The sequence below is a fragment of the Canis lupus genome, chromosome 1 (genome assembly GCF_048164855.1).
Source record: "Canis lupus baileyi chromosome 1, mCanLup2.hap1, whole genome shotgun sequence".
Classification (NCBI taxonomy): Eukaryota; Metazoa; Chordata; class Mammalia; order Carnivora; family Canidae; genus Canis; species Canis lupus.
Window position 1 is genome coordinate 89,059,738 of NC_132838.1, and position 7,660 is coordinate 89,067,397.

Consider the following 7,660-nt stretch of genomic DNA (forward strand, 5'->3'; position numbering starts at 1 on the left):
TCAGTAGGTCCATTTCAATAGAATGACTCCATCATTGTAACTGCAAGTCAGACAAATCCATAGGAAATGTTCAGATAAAAAAGTAGGATATCCTTTGTAATATTTTTTATCCTTTGTAATATTTCCTAAAAAGATGTTTGACAAAATTCAGCATCTATTTCTCTAAGTGCAAGGAGCAGTCACAAGAAATCACATGTTATATGACTCCATTTATATAAAATATCCAGAAACGGCAAATTGAAAGAGCCAGAAAGTAGACTAGTGATTGATTAGGGCTAAGAGGAATGGAAGTATAGCTAAAGGGTATGAGGTTTCTTTTCAAGGTGATGAAAATGTCCTAAAATGGACTATGGTGATGGTTGCACATATCTGTGAATATACTAAAAACCACTGAATGAGCTTTGCGCAGTGGCAGTATCGTAGCCAATGAGGTTTATCCGAGGCACGATTATTGCTAATTAAAAACCACTGAATGGGCAGCCCCGGTGGCTTAGCGGTTTGGCGTCGCCTTCAGCCTGGGGTGTGATCCCAGAGACCTGGGATCGAGTCCCACGTCGGGCTCCCTCCAGGGAGCCTGCTTCTCCCACTGCCTGTGTCTCTGCCTCTCTCTCTCTCTCTGTGTCTCTCATTAATAAATAAATTTTTAAAAACTTTTTAAAAAAATAAATCAAATAAATAAAAACCATTGAATGATACACTTTAATTAAATGGGTGAATTGTATAGTATGTAAACTATATCTCAATAAAACTGTTTAAAAAAATCCATTTCTGACTCTTAGACTCTCCTAATAAAATAAATGGCAGGAGCACCTGGGTGGCTCAGTCTGTTGAGTGTCTGACTCTTGATTTCAGCTCAGGTGATGATTTCAGGGTTGTGAGATCCAGCCCAGAGTTGGGAATCCCTGCTCAGTGGGGAGTCTGCTTAGGATTCTCTCTCCCTCTGTCTCTGCCATTCCTCCCACACACACACAAGCATTTGTATGTGCTCTCTCTCTCTCTAAAATAGTAAATCTTTAAAAAATAATAATTAAAAAATAAAATAAAATACACAATTGAGTAACTCAGCCTTAAGATATTCTATTGAAATCCTACCAAGTTCATGCACAATATCAGGACACTTAAGATAAATTTAGATTTCCTTTATTTATAAGGTTAATTTATTCCATTTATAGGAGTTATTTAAAGTCTTCAGAAAGATTTGTTTGTTGGACTTCTTAAAGTATTTCTTAAATACTTAAGATACTTAAGAAGAAAATAAAATGTATTATATTGATACATGATGTTTGAAATGTTAAAGCAGTTTAACTGAGTTTTTAAACAGATCATATAATATTTAAATATCCCTTAAAAAGTGATTGTTAACAATGACTAGATTTATAAATAGAATTAAAAGTTCTATTAAAAACTAGTAATAAATCGAAAGCAACTTATTTCAACTAAAAGTAAACATCTAAAGACTCTTCTGCAAGTAAAACCTACTCTCAATGTAACCAAAAGCTTCATTAACAGTCCAGAGGGGCACGTGACCATAGTTGGCCAATCAGAAATCTTGCCTAGAATTTCTCAGCTGAGCTGGAACGAGTCTTTCTTATGGAGACAGCTTGGAATCCAGGGTTTTGTGAGCTGCCTAAAGTCACATCTTGTGCTATGTGGAGGAACCCAGACTGCATGGAGAATGAAAGTAATGGACAAGAGAGAGAAAGAAATAAGCCCCAGAAAGAGAAAGAATGTCCTGGTGGCATTCAAGTCTCAGTTCTAGCTATTCCTCAGGCTCACCTGCTCTTCACACTTCCTGCCCTCAGGCTATTCAACTCTTTCTTCGGTTATATGAGATACCTCAATATCTTTAAAACAAAAAAATCTCTTTTTCTGACTACTCTGATTCAGGTTTCTGGCAACACCAACATTTCCATATCGCCACTGTACTTTGATAAATTCAGGTAAGAGCTTTATATTGAGAACACCCCAGCTCACAGAGGAAAACTTGTGTCATAGTTAATATCACCAAGTTGTTAATAATAAGCAAACTTGGGAAATTCTGCAATAAGAAAACTTGTATTTAAGCTGCTCGTCATTTATGGAATAGTAAGCCTACAATGCACAAAAACTAGCTCATAAACATAAATGCAAGAGCTAAAACTATAAAATCCCTAGAAGAAAAGATAGGCATAAATCGTTGTGACCTTGGGTTAGGCATGGATATGACACCAAAAGCAAAAGCAGTGAAAGAAAAATATAGATGAATTAGACATCATCGAAATATGAAACCTTTGTGCTTCAAAGGACACCATGAAGAAAATAAAAAGACAATCCACAGAATGAGAAAATTTTTGCAAAAAAATATGTTTCACAAAGAATTTATATGCTAAAGAACTCTCACAACTTAGTAATAAAAAGCACAACTAACCGAACTTAAAAATGGGCAAAGAATCAAAATAAACATTTCTCCAAAGAGGATATATAAATGGCTAATAAGTATATGAAAAGATACTCAACATCATTTGTCCTTAGGGGGAAAAAATGAGATACCACTTCACACCCACCAGATTAGCTAGAATAAAAAAGACAGACAATAATAAGTGTTGGAGAGACTGTGAAGAAATTAGAACTCTCACTCATGGCTAGTGGGAGTATAAAATGGTGCAACTCATGGAACATTCTCCAGGATAGACCATTTGTTGAACTACAAAACAAATCTTAACAAATTTAATAAGCCTGAAATCATATCGAATATCTTTTCTAACTACAACAATATGAAAGTTGAAATCAATAAAAGAGGAAAATTCACAAGTATGTAGAAATTAAATAACACACTCCTGAACAATTAATTGATGAAAGAATAAATCAAAAGGAAGATCAAAAAGTATTTTGAGACAAATGAAAATGGAAAACTAGACGTCCATGTGCAAAAAATGAAATCAGGCCCTTATTTTTCATCATACACAAAAATTGACTCAAAATGGATGAAAGACTTACATATAAGACCTGAAGCCATAAAACTACTAGGGCAAATCCTTGACATTGGTCTGGACAATGATTCTTTTTTTAGGTATGACACCAAAATCACTTGCAACAAAAGCAAAACTAGACAAACGGAGTTACATCTAACTAAAAAGTTCTGCACAGCAGGGGAAAACAGAGTGAAAGGCAACCGACCACATGGGAGCAAATATTTGCAAACCAAATATCTGATAAGGAGTCGTTATCCAAAATATATAAAAAACTTATACAACTCAATAGGAAATAAACAGCCTGATTTTATTTATTTTTTTAAAGATTTTATTTATTTATTCATGAGACACACACACACACACAGAGGCAGAGACACAGGCAGAGGGAGAAGCAGGCTCCATGCAGGGAGCCCAACGTGGGACTCGATCCTGGGTTCCCAGGATCAGGCCCTGGGCTGCAGGCGGCGCTAAATGGCTAAGCCACCTGAGCTGCCCAACAGCCTGATTTTAAAATAGGCAAAGGACTTGACTATTTTTTTTAAGATTTTATTTATTTATTCATGAGAAACACAGAGAGAGAGAGAGAGAGAGAGAGAGAGAGAAGCAGAGACACAGGTACAGGGAGGCGCTAAACTGCTGAGCCACCCGGGCTGCCCGGCGCCTTGACTATTTTTCAGGATAAGATACGCAAATGGCCAAAAGGCATATGAAATGTGCTTGTCATCACTAATAATCAGAAAAATGCAAATGAAAATCACTAGAGGTATGCCTTCCACCTATTAGGATGGCTGTTATCCAAAAGACAAAAAATGGGCAGCCCGGGTGGCTCAGTGGTTTAGCGCTGCCTTTGGCCCAGGGCCTGACCCTGAAGACCCAGGATCAAGTCCCACGTCAGGCTCCCTGCGTGGAGCCTGCTTCTCCCTCTGCCTGTGTCTCTGCCTCTCTCTCGGTGTGTTTCTATGAATAAATAAATAAAACCTTTTTTAAAAAAAGACAAAAGATAAGTGTGGTCAAGGGTGTAGAGAAGAGGAAATCCTTGAAGACTATCAGTAGGAATATAAATTGGTACAACTATTATAGGAAACAGTATGGAGGTTCCTCAAAAAACAGAAAATAGAACTACCATATGATGCAGCAATCCCACTTCAGAATATATACCCAAAGGAAATGAAGTCAATAACTCAAAGAGATATCTGCACTCCCATGTTCATTGCAGTATTATTCATAATAGCCAAAATAGGGAAACAACTGCCTGTTGACAGATGACTAAAGAAATTGTTGTGTCTCTCCCTCTCTTGAAAAAAAAAAAAAAAGGACAATTGATAGATACATAAATATATAGATAATGGAATATTATTTGGCCATAAAAAGGAAGTCCTGGGGAACCCAAGTGGCTCAGTCAGTTAGGCATCTGCCTCTGGATTTTAGTCCCAGTCATGGTCTCCAGGTGGTGGGATTGAGCCCCATGTTGGGCTCTGCACTGGGTGTGGAGCCTGCTTGGGATTCTCTCCCTCCCTCTCCCTCTGCCCTTCCCCCACTCCCTCTCTCCCTCTCTAAAAAAAAAGAAAAAAAAGAAAAAGAAATTCTGCCATTTGTAACAACATGGATGAATGTGGAGGACATTGTGCCAATTGAAATACTCTAGATACAGAAAGACAAATGCTATTGATCTCACTTATATGAGGAATCTAAAAATGTCAAACTCAGAACTAGAGAGTAGAAGTTGGTTGCCTAGAGGTGGGAGGTGGGGGAAATGGGGAAAATATCGGTCATAGTCCACAAACTTTCAGTTAGGAAATAAATAATTCTAAAGTTCCAACATACAGCATGGTGATTATAATTAATAATCATATATTGTATACTGGAAATTTGCTAAAAGAATAGATCTTAAGTATCCTCTCTCTCATTCACACACAGACACAAACACAAATGGTAACTCTGTGAGGTGATGGATCTGTGAATTCATTTAATTGTGGTAACCATTTCAGAACATATGCACACGTTAAAAGTCATCAGGTTTTACACCTTTATTGTTTTCTAATTAAAGATTTTATTTATTTATTCATGAGAAACAAAGAGAGAGAGGTAGAGACATAGGCAGAGGGAAAAGCAGGCTCCTCACAGGGAGCCCAATGCAGGACTCGATCCCTGAACCTGGGATCACACCCTGAGCCAAAGGCAGATGCTCAACCACTGAGCCAGGTGTCCCAGTTTTACACCTTTATTTTTTTTAATTATTTATTCATGAGAGACAGAGAGAGAGAGAGAGAGAGGCAGAAACACAGGCAGAGGGAGAAGCAGGCTGTATGCAGGGAGCCCGATGTGGGACTTGATCCTGGGACTTCAGGATCACAACCTGAGCCAAAGGCAGACACTCAGCCACTGAGCCACCCAGGCATCCCCAGTTTTACACCTTTAAAAAAACATGTTGTACGACCTAAATACAGCCGATTTTTATTTGGCAATCATACCTCAATAACTCTAGGAAAAAATAAACTAAAAATAAAATAAGTAAAATGAAATGAAATAAAGTAAAATAAAATAAAACAGTGTGGCCACTTTGGAAAAGAGTTTGAATATTCCCCCAAAATGTTAAACATACAGTTACTTGATCCTCAATATTATTTCATTTTTTTTTAAAGATTGTATTTATTTATTCATGAGAGACACATAGAGAGAGAGGCAGAGACATAGGCAGAGGTTGAAACAGGTTTCCCTTGAGGAGCTGGATGCGGGCTGATCCCAGCCTGATCCCAGGACTCCAGGATCACACCCTGAACCGAAGGCAGACACTCAACCACTGAGCCACCCAGGTGTCCCTTGATCCTTATTTTTAATTCTAATTATATATACAAGAAATAAAAACCTATGTCCATACAAAAGTTTGTATACTAAGACTCATAGACACATTATTCATAAAATCCTAAAAAGGGAATCAACACAAATGTCCATTGGCAGATGAATAGCTAAATATGTGTTATATCCATACATTGGAATACCATTCAGTCATAAAGAGGAGTGAAGTACTATTACATGTTATAGCACAGATGAACCTTGAAAATACAGTAGGTGAAAGAAGCCAGTCACAAAGGACCACATGTTGTATGATTCCATTCTACAAAATTTCCAGAATAATCAAGTCTGTAGAGACAGAAAGTAGATTAATGATTGTTTGGCACTGGAAGAGTGGGGATGTAGTGAGGGGTTAGAATGGGTATGGTGGCTAATGGGTATGAAGTTTCTCTTTGGGATACTGAAACTGTTCTGAAATTATATTTTGGTCATGTACAACTGTGAGTATACTAAAACCACTGAACTCTATGCTTTAAATAGGTAAACTTTATGGAATGTAAATTATATCCTAATAAAGCTGTTCTAAAAGATTCTCCTTAGAGTTTATGTTTAATACCCACAGACATTGCACGTTCTAAATTAAATCTTGTCCAACATCGAGATTTTAAGATTTCAGGAAAACAAATGCTGTTCCTTCCTCTAAAAGCCTGGAAGTAATTAGAATGAGTTAATGCATGAGAAATAGCTTAAGAAATATGTCAAGAAGAACAGAATGCCTGGGTGGCTCAGTCTGCCTTAGGTTCAGATCATGATCTCAGGTCCTGGGACTGAGTTCTGTGTCAGGATCCCCATTCAGCAGGGAGTATGTCTCTCCTTCTCCCTCTGCTCTTCCCCCTGTTCGTATGCTCTCTCCCTCTCTCAAATAAAGAAATAAAATCTTTAGGGGCATCTGGGTGGCTCAGTAGTTGAGCACTTGCCTTCAGCTCAGGGCATGATCCCTGGGATCAAGTCCCACATGGGGCTCCCCACAGGGAGCCTGCTTCTTCTGTGTCTCTGCCTATCTCTGTGTATGTCTCTCATGAATAAATAAATAAAATCTTTAAAAAAAATAAAATAAAATCTTAAAAAAAAAAAAAACAACCTCCGAAGTGTCATATTGGATTGTTCTCCTTAGCAGTAGACTTTCCTCCTCAATACAAAAGTGAAGTCTAGACTTGCATTCACTACTGATGTAATCTTGGAAGTGCTGGTGAGCTGTTGATAGAGATCTGGAAGCTTCTTCCAGCTCCTGGGGGCTCCAAGTGCTCCTTGGCTGTGGATATATCACTCCAACCTCTGCATCCGTCTTCACGTGGCCTTCTCTGTGTGTTTCTCTTCTCTGTCTTATAAGGATACCTGTCATTGGATTTATGGTCCATCAAGAAAATCCAAGATGATCTCATCTCAACCTCCTTAATCTAATTACATCAGAAAATTTCCCTTCTGAATAAGGTCACGTTCACAGGTTCTGGGGGTTTCGAAATGCACCTGTGCTTGGGGGGGCCACCATTCAATCCACTACGGTATTGTGAGGATCACTAAGAAAAGCTGAGAGGGCGCATGCATTGAAAGTGTGTTACAGAAACCACCTGATAATGGCATTTAAAGAAGACAGAAAATAAACCATCGCCATCCAGATAGTCCCATCCTCCTATCTTTTATGTTAATAGCTTGCCCTGGAACAATCCCAGAGCTAATCAGTTAGCCAGGTCGTGCTTCATTTTCTCTCTCTCTCTCTCTCTCTCTCTCTCTCTCTCTCTCTCAGATTTTATTTATTTATCCATGAGAGACAGAGAGAGAGAAGCAGAAACATAGGCAGAGGGAGAAGCAAGCTCCATGCAGGGAGCCTGATGAAGGACTCAATCCAGGGTCTCCAG

At 38.4% G+C, this 7,660-nt stretch overlaps 1 pseudogene; it reads left to right on the forward strand.

The window, feature by feature from the left end:
- The first annotated feature begins 397 nt into the window (after nt 1-397).
- On the forward strand, nt 398-474 carry LOC140609058 (U4 spliceosomal RNA; annotated as a pseudogene).
- The last annotated feature ends 7,186 nt before the right edge of the window (nt 475-7,660 follow it).